At 44.9% G+C, this 15,408-nt stretch overlaps 1 pseudogene; it reads left to right on the top strand.

Annotated features, from left to right (window-relative positions):
• Positions 1-3,421: 3,421 nt before the first annotated feature.
• On the top strand, positions 3,422-3,497 carry LOC147000451 (U6 spliceosomal RNA; annotated as a pseudogene).
• The last annotated feature ends 11,911 nt before the right edge of the window (positions 3,498-15,408 follow it).

Below are 15,408 nucleotides of genomic sequence, written 5' to 3'. Positions count from 1 at the left end.
CTGGTTTTGTTGACTCTTTGTATAGTTCATTTTGTTTCTATTTGGTTCATTTCAGCCTGAGTTTGATTATTTCCTGCTGTCTACTCCTCTTGGGTGCATTTGCTTCTTTTTGTTCTAAAGCTTTCAGGTGTGCTGTCAAGCTGTTAGTGTAAGCCCTCTCCAGTTTCTTTTTGGAGGCACTTAGAGCTATGAGGGGTAAGAGGACCCCTGCTTTCATTGTGTCCCATAAGTTTTGGTATGATGTGTCTTAATTTTTATAAAATTCTAAAAAGCCTTTAATTTCTTTCTTTATTTCTTTCTTGACCAAGTTATCATTGAGTAGAGCATTGTTCAGCTTCCAAGTGTATGTGTTATTTCCGTTGTTTTTGTTGATATTTAAGACCAGCCTTGCCTTTAATCCCAGCACTTGGGAGGCAGAGACAGGTGGATTTCTGAGTTTGAGGCCACCCTGGGGATTATTTCAATCTTCTTCTATCTGTTGAGACCTGTTTTGTGACCGATTTATATATATGGTCAATTTTGGAGAAGGTGCCATGAGGTGCTGAGAAGAAGGTATATATTCTTTTGCTTTAGGATGAAATGTTCTATAAATGTCAGGTCCACTTGGTTCATAACTGTTAGTTAGTTAGTTCTGTTAGTTTCACTGTGTCTCTGCTTTGTTGCTGTTCCCGTGATCTGTCCATTGCTGAGAGTGGGGTGTTGCAGTCTCCCACAATTATTGTGTGGGGTGCGATGTGTGCTTTGAGCTTTAGTAAAGTTTCTTTTATGAATGTGGGTACCCTTGCATTTAGAGCATGGATGTTCAGAATTGAGAGTTCATCTTGGTAGATTTTTCCTTTGACCAGTATGAAGTGTCCTTCCTTATCTTTTTGATGACTTTTAGTTGAAAGTTGATTTTATTTGATATTAGAATGGCTACTCCAGCTTGTTCCTTAGGACCATTTGCTTGGAAAATTGTTTTCTAACTTCTGACTCTGAGGTAGTGTCTGTCTTTGTCACTGAGGTACGTTTCCATTAATCAGCAGATGCTGGGTCCTGCTTCTGTATCCAGTCTGTTAGTCTATGTGTTTTTATTGGGGAATTAAGTCCATTGATGTTAAGAGATATTAAGGAAAAGTGATTGTTACTTTCTGTTATTTTTGTTGTTAGAGGTGGAATTATGTTTGTATGGCTATCTTCTTTTGGGTTTGTTGAAAGATTACTTTCTTGCTTTTTCTAGGGAGTAGTTTCCCTCTGTGTTGGTGTTTTCCATCTATTATCCTTTGTAGGGCTGAATTTATGGAAAGTCATTGTATTAATTTGATTTTGCCATGGATTATCTTGTTTTCTCTGTCTATGATAATTGAGAGTTTGGCTGGGTATAATAGCCTAGGTTGGCATTTGAGTTCTCTTAGGGTCTGTATGACATCTGCCCAGGATCTTCTAGCTTTCATAGTCTCTGGTGAGAAGTCTGGTGTAATTCTGATAGGTCTGCCTTTATATGTTACTTGACCTTTTTCCCTTACTACTTTTAATATTCTTTCTTTGTTTAGTGCCTTTGGTGTTTTGATTATTATGTGACAGGAGGAATTTCTTTTCTGGTCCAGTCTATTTGGAGTTTTGTAGACTTCTTGTATGTTCATCGGCATCTCCTTCTTTAGGTTAGGGAAGTTTTCTTCTATAATTTTGTTGAAGATATTGACTGGCCCTTTGAGTTGGGAATCTTCACTCTCTTCTATACCTATTATCTTTAGGTTTCATCTTCTCATTGTGTCCTGGATTTCCTAAATGTTTTGGATTAGAAACTTTTTGCTTTTTGCATTTTCTTTGACTGTTGTGTTAATGTTTTCTATGGCATCTTCTGCACCTGAGATTCTTTCTTCCATCTCTTGTATTCTGTTGGTAATGCTTGCATCTATGACTCCTGATCTCTTTCCCAGATTTTCTAACTTCAGGGTTGTCTCCCTTTGTGTTTTCTTTATTGTTTCTATTTCCATTTTTAGATCTTGGATGGTTTTGTTCATTTCCTTTGCCTGTTTAATTGTGTTTTCCTGTAATTCTTTAAGGGATTTTTGTGTTTCCTCTTTAAGGGCTTTTAGCTGTTTATGTGTGCTCTCCTGTATTTCTTTTCTTTTCTTTTTTTTTTTTTTTTTTTTTTTTTTTTGGTTTTGGTTTTGGTTTTTCAAGACAGGGTTTCTCTGTGTAGCTCTGGCTGTCCTGGAACTCACTCTGTAGACCAGGCTGGCCTCGAACTCAGAAATCCACCTGCCTCTGCCTCCCAAGTGCTGGGATTAAAGGTGTGAGACACCACTGCCCTGCCCCTGTTGCTTATATTCTTATGCTTGCCTCCTGTCATCTGATTATCTCTAGTGCTACCTGCCCTCACTATATTTGACTGGAGCCTGTTCTTCCTGTGATCCTGGTTGTGTTAGAACTCCTCAGAGTTCAGCTTTCTCTGCTATCCTGTGATTCTGAAATCTTCTGATCCTGAGATCCTTGGTGTGTTGAAGCTCCTGGGAGTCCAGCTGCCTCTGGGATCCTGAGATTCTGGTGTAACCAAGCTCCTAGGATGCTGGGATTCCGGGATCCTGTGGTCCTGGGTGTGTTGGAGCACCTGGGAGTGGAGCTTCTTCTGGGTCTTGTGGGACTGACTGTGAAGTTAGTGCCAAAGGACTGCTCAAAGCACCTCTGATCCTATGATCCTGGGTGTGTTGAAGTGCCTGGGAGTGGAGCTTCCTCTGGGTGTTGTGGGACTGGCTTTCATTTGTCCTCTCTTATCAAGACTTTATAGTGAATCACAGTCCTACTGGAAGATGGTTTCTGATTCTCTCTTGCCTATTTACCAGCCCAGCAAGATATTTCTGGATGACTAGTAACCAATGCCTCTGGTCCGGATCTGCCAAATGATGTCTAGACATCAAGATGGGGTACAAGGGATGAGACTAGAGAAATAAACTATCTATTATATTATATTTGGTAGTCTCAGGGGACCTAACTTCCTCTTCTGGCCTGTGTGGGCCCCAGACATGTATGCGGTGCACAGACACACATGCTGGAAAAACACTCATACACATACAATACAAAATTTGAAATCTGGGCTTAGGGGATAGCTCTGTGGGTAAGAATACTTGCTATCCAGGCCTGAGAACATGAGTTCAAATCCTCAGCACTCATATTAAGACTTAGTGTTTTTCTGTAACCTTAGCACTGTAAGGAGGTAGAGAGTGTGGAGAATCTCTCATACTTCCTGGCTGCCACTCACTTTTGTTCCAGGTTCAGAGAGACTCTGCCTTTCTCTGAAGGAGCATGATAAAGCAGGATAGCCAAAACTCTTCTCTAAAATGCTCCAGTGAACACTAGAGGGCACATCAGCATCCAAAAAAATGCACAAATACCACTCACAAACACATGCTCATTCATTCACTCACCCACACACAATCTTTTGCTTGTTTCAGCAGCACATGAACTAAAATTAGAATGATACAAAGAAGATTAGCATGGGCCCTGCAAGCAAGGATCATCATGGAGCCAGGATGCCAGCATGGACACCATACCAGGTATTTGTGATGTTGAGAGAACCTGGAGGCCAGTATGCACCTTGGTATGCTCATAGGTACTATAGATAGCCATTTGTTCAGAGTTTCTTTTGAATTTGACAACAATGAGAGGCCAGACCAGCAGAGTACACCTGTAATCCAAGAACTTTTGAAGGTGAGAAAGAGGACCTATCTATATCTGGTTTTAGGCCAGTCTGGGTTACAGTATGAGACCTCCCTTTCCCTGAAAAACAAAAGATGGGCAAGATCCCCAGAATCACAGCAGTTAGAAGACATGATTCTTAAAAGTTGGCCTCTGGCTTCCAGCCCACAACTCTGCCAGGGGCAGAGCCAGCACTCCAGACCCTGTCCCACAAACAGAGACAGCTTGACTCTCAGTAGATCCATCACAACCAGGCTCACAGATGAGTCCCTCCTGCCCCAATACCTGGCCTACCTGGGACCCCCCACAGACTCCAGCAGAAGCAGGACCTATCTGCCCTGCTGTAGACACATCATCCTTCTGATCCAAAACTGTGCCGGGGACAAAGCGGGTGCTCCAGGGTCCTCCCACACCCAGAGACAGCTTGACTCCCAGTAAGTCCTTTACAACCAGGCTCACAGGAGGTCTGTTATAACCAGGCTCACTGATGGGGAGCTGCAGCCTCCCTCCCAAACCCAGAGACAGCCTGACTCAAAGAGGTCTATCATAACCAGGCTAACAGGAGGGACAGGCTCCAATCAGAGACAGCAAGGCCAGTTTAACACCTGAGATAACCAGATGGTGAGAGGCAAGCACAAAGACATAAGCAACGGGAACCAATGCCACTTGGCACCATCAGAACCCAGTTCTCCCACTACAGCAAGCCCTGGATACCCTAACATGCCTGAAAAGCAAAATTCTGACCTAGAATCCCATATCATGAAGATGATAGAGGACCTTAAGGAGTATATAACTCCCTTAAAGAAAGCTCCTAACTCAAAACATCCAGGAAATTCAGGACACCATGAAAATACCAAACCTAAGAATAGAAATAGAAGAGAGTGAAGATTTCCAATTCAAAGGGCCAGAAAACATCTTCAACAAAATCACACACACACAAAAAACCCTTCCCTAGCCTAAGGAAAGAAATGGCAATAAATGTACCAGAAGGCTACAAACACCAAAAAGGTTGGACCAGAAAAGAAATTCCTCCTGTCACATAATAACCAAAACACTAAGAGTGGTAAGGGGGTGTGGGAAGTGGGTGTGGCGGCAGTCCCAAAGGCGCCAGGGACTGCAGCTAAGTCGTATGACTTGCACCTGACTTCCTCATATAAACCACAAACATCTTGAGAGCTGCGCAGGTGTACCAGGATACCGGTAAATCCATTTTAATGGATACCAGATATGCCCCTGCTGCCCTGATTGGCTGAAGCTGTGTGCCTGGTGAGGTGGCGTGGCCTGCTGTGCGTGGATGAGAACTGAGAGTATTTAAGAGTGAGAGGCCCAGGGCTCAAGGGGAGATATAAACAAGAAGAAACAGGACTGAATAAACTGCTGTTAGAAGGACTGGTGGTCGTGTTGTTCTTACTGGTCGAGAGCGGACGCGACAATTGGTGGCCCATACGGGGAACCAACTCCCCCCACTGAGTTCAGAACTTTCAGCAGTCAGTGGTTGCCCGCAGGGTAAGTTCACAGGTGAAACTTGCGACCCCAGGAGTTTGGGAAGGACCTCGGATAAAATAGAGGCAAATATAAAGTTGCCAGGAAGCAGGCACAAAGTAATGATAAGGTTCCCGGCTTTGGGACAAGTTAAGGTTCCCGGCTTTGGGACAAGTTAAGGTTCACGGTTTTGGGACAAGTTAAGGAACTATGATAACCTCAGTGTAGTGATCAATAGATCCTCGCTGTGTAGTTATGCTTTTTTCTCCCATTGACCCTTTGTGGGTAGGTCTGATAATTTTGGTCTTGTTTTTTTCTGATATATGGACTCTGTTACTGTTTGAATTGTCAGGCAGTCAAGACAGGTCAGAAAATCCTTATAGAGCAACAAGAAAGTATGTCGGAAGAGGAGAAGGGCTTAAAAAGAAAAAAGAAAAAGAAAGGAGACACAGTGTTATCAGGTGGACAGAAAGGACAAAATAAAAGAGCCGAGGCAGAGGAGGAAGGAAATTAGCTTCTGTGCCCCCTCCCTATGCCTCCTCGGCAGCCACGTATAGACGGACCTTTTGTCCGGAGGTTTGGAGAGAGGGTAGATTCTCCTTGCTGGGATATCCTATTTTCACCGACCAAGCAGGGCAGAGATATCAAGAGCCTCTGGATTTCAAAGTAATCAGGAATTTGGCTGAGTCCGTGCGGACGGACGCACAACTTAACTGCCTCCTATATTGTGGCTCAAGTAGAGGCCTTGAATAGACACTGCATGATGCCGTCTGATTGGGCAGTCTTGGTGAAGGCATGCCTTTCAATTGGGTAGTATTTAGATTGGAAAGCCTTCCTTATTGAATTTACAAATGAACAGGCAGCTGCTAACGCTGTTGCAGGAAATCCAGCATGGGATAGTGATATGCTGCTGGGTCAAGGTCGATTTGCACAACAACAAACAGGATAGCCACTGCAGGTGTTTGAGCAGGTGAATCAGATTGCCATAAAGGCATGGAAATCATTGCCCAACAGAGGGGAAGTTAGTGGAAACTTAACTAAGATCATCCAAGGTCCCACAGAGCCGTTCTCAGACTTTGTAGCTAGGATGGTTGAGGCAGCAGGAAGAATCTTTGGTGACCCTGATACTGCTATGCCCCTGATAAGGCAGTTGGTTTATGAACAATGTACCCAAGAGTGTAAGACTGCCATTACGCCTTTTAAAAGCAAGGGTATCGAGGCATGGATGGAGGTGTGCCGAGAGCTTGGTGGGCCATTGACCAATGCTGGTCTTGCTGCAGCTGTCATGCAGTTGCAAAAGAGAAAGAGGGATGTGCTTCTCAGGAGCTTGCTTTAGGTGTGGCAAGCAGGGACACTTGAGGAAGAATTGTCCTGAAAAAGAAAGTGGCTCCAGGGGAAGCAGGACTGGCCCCCCTGGAGTCCCTTTGTGTCCAAAGTGTAGGAAAGGGAACCACTGGGTTAGTGAATGCAGATCAGTCAGAAACATCCATGGCCAGCCTCTTACTCCTGGAGATGAAAGTGTGTGGTCAAAAAAACGGGCAGCGGGGCCCTCGCTTCCAGGGCCCGCAAATATATGGGGCAGTGGACAATTTCCAGGGGGAAGAGGAGACCTGGCCAACATTGAGACATCCCCACAACCGCGGAGAGCCACTGAAGGTTCAGCAGGATTGGACCTCCATTCCACCACCAGACTCGTATTAACTCCCCAGATGGGCACACAGGTGATTGAGACAGATTTTAAAGGTCCTCTACAAAAAGACACTGTAGGATTGTTATTTGGCCGCTCCTCGTCTGCTTTACGCGGGCTCATTGTCCATCCAGGAGTTATTGACCCTGATTATCAAGGGGTAGTTAAGGTTATGGTCTCATCACCACAGGTATTGTGTCCATCTCCCCTGGGGATCGGGTAGCTCAAATTGTACTTTTACCTAGCCTTCATGGGCTCTTCCCCTCCGCTGGTAAACAAAGAGGAAAAGGAGGGTTTGGTGCCTCGGGCGTAGACCTGACATGTCTCTCTCTCCAGATGGACCAGCGTCCAGTTCTGGAGTTGAAGGTGGATGGCAAAGCCATCCTAGGGCTCCTAGATACTGGACCTGATCGCAGCATCATAGCACAGAAGGACTGGCCCCAGGGATGGCCAGTGCAAAATTCTAATCAGATGCTGCGAGGCCTAGGGTATGCAAAAGCTCCGGATATGAGTGCACGGAGTCTGAAATGGAAAGATACTGAGGGCCATTCACGGGAAATTCAGCCTTACATGCTGGAGCTCCCCATTTCTTTATGGGGAAGAGATCTATTAAAAGATTTAGGCTTGAGACTTACCAATGAATCTTCACCTACTTCTCGACATCTGATGCAGGATATACTGCAAAGACCTTTATGTCCTTTTGCCAACAAATGGAAGTGCAGGTGAAGCATGGCTTGCCCCTATAATCCTCAAGGGCAGGGGATTATTGAAAGAACCCATAGAACCATCAAAGAGATGTTATACAAACAAAAGGGGGAATAGGCTATAGCAGCACCCCTAAGATGAGACTTTCTTTAGTTCTTTATACTTTAAATTTTTTAAATTTGAATAAAGATGGCCACACATTAGCAGATAGACATGTTCAAAGAGTGCCTGGCCTATAAGGATATGCCAGGTGGAAAGATGTGCTTACAGGCACATGGAAAGGACCAGATCCCGTGTTGATGTGGGCGAGAGGGTCTGTTTGTGTGTTTCCACAGGACCAGACGGAACCTCTTTGGGTGCCGGAGAGATTGGTGAGACGCTGCAAGAGTGAGGCTCCTGAGCCAGTTGCCCCTGTGGATGTGGTGGATGATCCCACAAGCACAAACGATGGAGCCGAGATGGGAGATCCTTTCGGTGTTCCAGAAGCCGATACCAGCTCGACATGATGTTCAAATTTTTCCACACCTTTTTGATCCCTGAATTCCCCTTAAAGAGATAGCCCCTCTGGCTATCTATCCCTTGCTTCAGGGAAGATGAGCGGGGATGAGAGCCCTGGGATGTATGCTTGTTATAGTGTGTGTGTATTGTGTGTTTGACACATGTGTCAGGTGCAGTGTGTGCAGGCCCGCACTTTCGCCATGGTAGCGTAGGCTTTTGCTGCAGTGGAGGCGGGACAATCTCCTCAGATTCGGTTTGCCGCTCTAAAAGAAATTATGCTGCATTATCCCGTGGGGTGCGAGGCTAAGCACTGCACAGAGGATAACTTGCTGTTGGCATTCTGTGGAAGGCACGTCTGATTGCATGAAGGTTCAGTGTCCTAGTTCCCTTCCCCCAGGAAAAACGACACGGGAGCCGGCCAAGACCTCTCTGGGTGATGAGCCCAAGGGATGGTTTTGTGTAAGGCCCCTATGCTTGCACACTGGGGATCAGACCTCTACCTTCACCCATGAGGCTTGCTTGCAGCAATTAAGATCTGGCCATAGATTAATCAACATCCTGGCCTTTTGATGCACCTGCTGCAAGCAAAACACAATCTCCCCAGGTGTGGCTTGGCATGATAGAGAGGTAGTCAGTGATAAGACTCCCTGGGCATGTCACCAACCTAAGACAGGGATCAAACCAATGCTGTTTGTCTCCCAAGGACGGGTAAGGGGCATGGCTGCGGGGGGGGGGGTATCTACAGACATTCTCTCTGCCAAAAAAGAAAAAAGGGGGAGATGTGAGGAGCGGGTGTGGCAGCAGTCCCAACGGTGCCAGGGACTGCAGCTAAGTCGTATGACTTGCACCTGACTTCCTCATATAAACCACAAACATCTTGAGAGCTGCGCAGGTGTAGCAGGATACCGGTAAATCCATTTTGATGGAGATATGCCCCTGCTGCCCTGATTAGCTGAAACTGTGTGCCTGGTGAGGTGGCGTGGCCTGCTGTGCGTGGATGAGAACTGAGAGTATTTAAGAGTGAGAGGCCCAGGGCTCAAGAAGAAACAGGACTGAATAAACTGCTGTTAGAAGGACTGGTGGTCGTGTTCTTGCTGGTCGAGAGCGGACGCGACAAGGGGGAAAGGCCAGGTAACATAGAAAGCAGAGCTATCAGTATTACACCAGACTTCTCAACAGAGACTCTAGCAGCCAAAAGATTTTGGACAGATGTCATGCAGATCTTAAAACAACACAAATGGCAGCCCAGGCAACTATACCCAGCAAAGCTCTCAATCATCATCATCGATGGAGAAACAAAGATATTCCATGACAAAACCAAATTTAAACAATATCTTTCCACTAATCCAGCCCTACAGAGGATAATAGAAGGAAAACTCCAACACGAGGGAAACTACACCCAAGGAAAACAAATTATCTCACCATAAACCTAAAAGAAGAGAACCACACAAACATAAGACCACCTCTAACAACAAAACTAACAGGAACCAACAATCATTGGTCTTTAATATCGCTCAACATCAATGGACTTAATTCCCCTGTACGAAGACATAGGCATATACTCAAAAGATGCTCCAACATATAACAAGGGCATGTGCTCCATTATGTTCATAACAACCTTATTTATAATAGCCAGAAGCTGGAAACAGTCCAGATGTCTCTCAACAGAAGAATGGATACAAAAATGTGGTACATTTACACAATGGAGTACTACTCAGCTATTGAAAACAATGACTTCATGAATTTTGCATGCAAACAGATGGAACTAGAAAATAACATCTGGAATGGGGTAACCCAGATCCAAAAGGACACACATGGTATGTACTCACTGATAAGTGGATATTAGCCAAAGCTCAGAATACCCATGATATAACTCACAGACCATATGAAGCTTAACAAGAAGGAAGGCCAAAGTGTGGAACAAAATAATCACAGAGGCAGAGGAAGGGAGGGACAGGGTGCGAGAGGGAAGGGGAGGGGAAAAGGGGGTGGCAGGACCAGCAAGTCTAGAGGGCTAGGAGAATGAATAGAAATAAGAGGCAGGGATATGGGGAACAGGGGGAACCTCTAGAAAGTCCCATATTCTATGGATTTGAGAGGCCTCCAGGACCCAATGGGGATGATGACAGTCAAAATACCCAACAACGAGGAGATGGAACCTGAAGAGTCTACACAGCCTCCAGTGGGAGAGATGAGGCCACCCACCCATCTCAAAATTTTTAACCCAGAATTGTCCCTGTTTAAAGGAAACATAGGAACAAAAATGGAGCAGAGACTGCAGGAAAAGCCATCGAAAGACCACTCCATCTTGGGATCCATCCCATCTGCAGACACCAAAACCCTGACACTATTGCTGTTGCCAAGAAGTGCTTGCTGACAGGAACCTGGTATGGCTGTTCCCTGGGAGGTTCTACCAGCACCTGACCAATACAGATGCAGATACTCACAGCCAACCATCAGACTGAGCCTGGAGCCCCCAATGGGTCAGATGCAGATACTCACAGATGCAGATACTCATGCAGATACTCACAGCCAACCATCAGACTGAGCCTGGGGCTCCCAGAGTTAGGGGAAGGACTGAAGGAGCTGAAGGGAAGTGCAATCCCATAGGAAGAACAACAGTATCAATTAACTGGACCCCACAAAGCTCCCAGGAACTAAACCACCAACCAAAGAGTGGGTCCATGGCCTTCATGACATATGAGGCAGAGGACTGCCTTATCTGGCATAGACCATTGGTCCTATGGGGGTTTGTTGCCCCATTGAATGGGGATGCTGGAAGGGTGAGTGAGGAGTGGGTGGGTGGGTAGGTGAGCACCCTCTTAGAGGCAAAGGCAACAGGAAGGGGAGGGAGGGAGGCTTGCGGAAGGGAGACGGGGAAGAAGGACATTTGAAATGTAAATAAATAAAATAATAAAAATTATATATATAAAAAGTTGGGGCTGGAGAGAAGGCTCACTGGTTAAGAGCACTGACTGCTCTTCCAGTGGTCCTGAGTTCAAATCCTAGCAACCACATGGTGGCTCACAACCATCGGTAATGAGATCTGATGCCCTCTTCTGGTGTCCACATTTGTACCATGTCACATGAGTGTCCACATCCACACAATGCATCATATGCTTATAAAGTAATAATATGATGGTTGGTTTTAATGTCATCTTACTACAAATTAGAGTCACTAGACTAGGAGAGTCAGTTGAGAAATTGTCTTAATTGCATTAGTCAATGTGGGAAGATGTATCCATTTATGGGCAGCCAGATAAACGGGGTATGGGCAGAATAAAGATTATTCTCCTTTTGCCTGCTTGAACCCTCTCGTCAATGAGTTCATGCACGTACCCTGCGGTGGCTGTTACCGATGACAATTCCTTCACTGATGTCAGAACCAGCATTTCCACGCTTCCACTGTGGGTTGACTCTCCAGGAATCCTCCAAGTTTTCTTGGGATTGCTGAGGCACCACTCCTGTGCATTTGGCAACCACTATGTTGTTGACTTCCCCAGTGTGAAAACAATGGACACTGTGAACTACTACAATTGCTGAGGCATCCAGTCTCAAAGACCAAGCAACTACCAGGCTCCCCACCTCAAAGGTGTGACCCGCTGTTGTTGCTATTTCAAGATAAACTTGGTTAATAAATTGTTTCCATTTGTGTTTCTTCTCTTGCACCCGGCACCTTCTCCCTCCTGTTCACATGCAGCTTTTCTTCCTGGTTAAAGCACCCACCCCTGCCTTAAAGCTCCCTTCCCTTCTGTAGGTTCTGCATGTTGTTCCTGGTTACAGTTTGTTTGTTTTTGTTTTTACTTTGGCCCCAAATGTCATCTGTCTTATTAAAATAATCAAAATCGTAAGCTGGTATGAGACTGAGGCTTGAGTTTTGTGCTATCTAAACTTTCTAGATTTCAGAGGCAGTTGGTTGACACTCACCAGCTCATATAGCCTGAGACACTCTGCCATTTCACACACACACACACACACACAGAGAGAGAGAGAGAGAGAGAGAGAGAGAGAGAGAGAGGGTTTGAATGAGAAGGGTGCCCATAGGCTCATATATTTGAATACTCAATAAGTTAATAGAATTGTTTGAGCAGGATTAGCAGATGTGGTCTTATTGATAAGATATATCACTAGGGGAAGGTTTCAAGGCTTCAAAAGTGAGCTCTCATCTGCTGCTCCCAGACATGATGTACTCCTGTCTTAGGGTTTCTATTGATTGCTGTGAGGAGACACCATGACCACAGCAACTCTTACAGAGGAAAACATTTCATTGGGGCTGGCTGACAAAGTTAAGAGGTTTCAGAGGTTTAGTTCATTATCATCACGGCAGAAAGCCTGACAGCATGCAGCCAGATATGATGCTGCAGAAGGAGCTGAGAGCTCTACATCTTGATCTACAGGCAGTAGGAGACTGAGACACAGTTCCTCCAGCAAGGCCAAACCTCTGACAGTGTCACTCCCTATGAGCCTATGGGAGCCATTTTCAAAGTACCACAACTCCTGTCCTTATGGAAATGTAAGTCCCCAAGAAACTCTTGCTTCAGTAAGTTGTTTTCACCACAGTGCTTTATCACAGCAATAGAAACATAACTAGCACATCTGAGTACTCAAATTCACTGCTGGAAGCCATGGAGGTCATTTTAATGAAAAACGTTCCCTATGGGCTCTGATATTTGAATATTTGTTTTCCAGATGATGGATTATTTGGGGGAGGTTTATGTGCCTTGCCAAAAAGAGTATGACCCTGGGGGCAGGCTCTGAAAACGCAAAGCCTCACACCACTTTCCTTTCACTCTGTGCTTCGTTTTTACACTTGATGATGTAAAGTCTCAGCTTCTTGCTTTCGCCACCATGCCTTCTGCTTGCTGTTATACTTCCCTACCATAATTGACTCTTTTTTTCCTCTGAAACTATGAGCCAAAATACGTTCTTTTTCTGATACTTTGCCTTGGTTATGGTGTTTTGCCACAACAGAAAACTAATATACCACATGAAGGTTAAAAAAGAGAACTGACTTCACAAATTTGTTCTCTGACCTCCACACATGCACTGTGGCATGTGTATGCACACAAACATATCATATGCATTCACAGTAATAAAAACTATAGTAATGATGAGAATAAAATAGCTTAAATGGCAAAAGCTTGATTGAATACTTAGCTTAAATGGCAAAAGCTTGATTGAATACTTATAATTCAGTCAGAATGGGTAGCACTTGCCTTTAATCTTAGCATATGGGAGACAAGGCAGGAGGTCCTTTCAAGTGTGAGGCCAGTCTGTGCTAGATACCAAGACCTTGTCTCATAAAAACAACAAATTCAGTGCTTGGGAGGCAGATGCAGGAGAATCTCCTGAGTTTGAGGCTACTCTGGTCTAAGTAGTAGTCAGCCATAGCTACATAGAGACCCTGTGTCAAAAAAAAAAAAAAAAAAAAAAAAAAAAAAAACCAACAACAACAACAAAAAAACCACAACAACAAAATTTCCAAAACAAGAAAATACCTTTGTCTTAGTTAGGGTTTCTCTTGCTGTGATGAAGCATCATGACAAAAAATGCAAGTTGAGAAGGAAAGGGTTTATTTGGCTCATACTTCATACTGTAATCCATCACTGAAGAATGTCAAGACAGGACCTCAAACAGGGTAAGATCCTGGGGGCAGAAGCCAATGCAGAAGAGGAATGCTGCTTATCAGCTTGCTCTTCCTGGCTTGCTCAGCCTTTCTTACAGAACCCAGAACCACCAACCCAGGGGAGACACAACCTATAATGGATCAGGCCCTCTAGGGCCATCAATCACTAATTCAGAAAATGCCTTACAGCTGGAACTTATGCAGGCATTTTTTTTTCAACTGATAGTCTCTTCTTTCAGATGTCTCTAGCTTGGGTCAAGTTGACATTAAGCCAGCCAAAATAATCTTCTAATACTAACCATGTACCAAAATTGTCCCAGACTCTTCATTCTCTGACTGCAGGAAACCTGGCTCCCTCGGTCCAGAATAGTTATTCATCTGCCCAACAGCCCCTTCCAACTCACATCCAATCAAACTTCTAGCCACATCACCTGTCTAAGATCATTTTAGTTGCCGTGACAAAGGGTTTGGGAGCAGGCTATTGGAAAGAGGAGGGTCAGTTGGATAATTCAGCAGGTAAGGGTGCCCACCACCAAGCCTCATAACTTCAGTTTGATCCCTGGAACCCACACAGTGAAGAAGAATCAATTCCAGAAAATAAACTGTCCACTAAGCTCAGATAGACAGGCAGGCAGGCAGATATAGAATATAATTTTTTAAAGTATAGATGCTTACTTAATTCACTATTCTGATGACTGAGAGGTCTAGGAGCAAGGTGCAATATCTGATGAAGAACTTCTTACAACTTTGTAGCGTGGCAGAAGGAATTGCGAGGTGAGACGCTAAGGGTGCCAAGCTGGGTCTCTCTTCCTCATCTTATGAAGCTGCCATGCTGTCATGGGAGCCCTACTCTGATGACCTCATCTGTTTCTAGTTCACTCAGAAAGGCCACACTTCCCAACACCACTAACATAGTGTTTCAGGTGCAGATCAGTTTCGAGGCCACCCACTGAGGTTTCCAGGGTCTACTGTTCCAGGACAGATAATTGCACTTAGGACATATGGTTAGAAATAGAGAGTCTAGGGCTGAATGATGGCTTAGTGGCTAAGAGCACTTGCTGTGTAAGCAAGAAGACCAGAACTTGAGTGCCATCATCCATGTAATAAGCCAGGTTGTCACCCTGCACACATCTGTGATCCCAGCACTGATGATGCAGGGAGAGGGGGATTGCTTGGGCTTGCTGGGAGAAATCCTACCTCAAATAGAGGAAGACACTTTCTAACCTACCTCTGGTACTCTCCATAGGTATGCGCATCTCTACACACATACGAACATACACCATGCAGACATGACAAACTCAACATATACATATCTAAAGAGACAAAAAGAGAAAGTAAGTTTATAAAGGAAAGTAAGATGGAAATGGCTTTGTGATTAATAGCACGGGTTGCTCTACTAGAGGACTCAGGTTCGATTCCTAGCACTCACATGGCAGTTTACAACTATTTGTAACTCCAGTTGACACGTTCATCTGGCCTCTGTGGAAACTGCATGCATGTGGTATACAGACATACATGCAGTCAAAACATGCATACACGGAATGTTCCAAAAAGAAAGAAAAAGCAAGCTGGGCATAGTGGTACACGCCTTTAATCCCAGCATTCAGGAGGCAGAGGCAGGCAGATCTCTGAGTTCAGGGCCAGCCTGGATTACAAATCAAGGCCTGGACAGCAAGAGCTCTGTGAGCTGAGGGGAGAATATGTACTCAGACGTGCTAAGCCACAAGGCTCA

This window comes from Mus caroli, unplaced genomic scaffold, assembly GCF_978045245.1.
Source record: "Mus caroli unplaced genomic scaffold, Mus_caroli_1 scaffold_18, whole genome shotgun sequence".
Lineage (NCBI taxonomy): Eukaryota > Metazoa > Chordata > Mammalia > Rodentia > Muridae > Mus > Mus caroli.
Note: the sequence above shows the minus strand (reverse complement) of the source record. Positions and strands in the feature narration are given on the sequence as shown.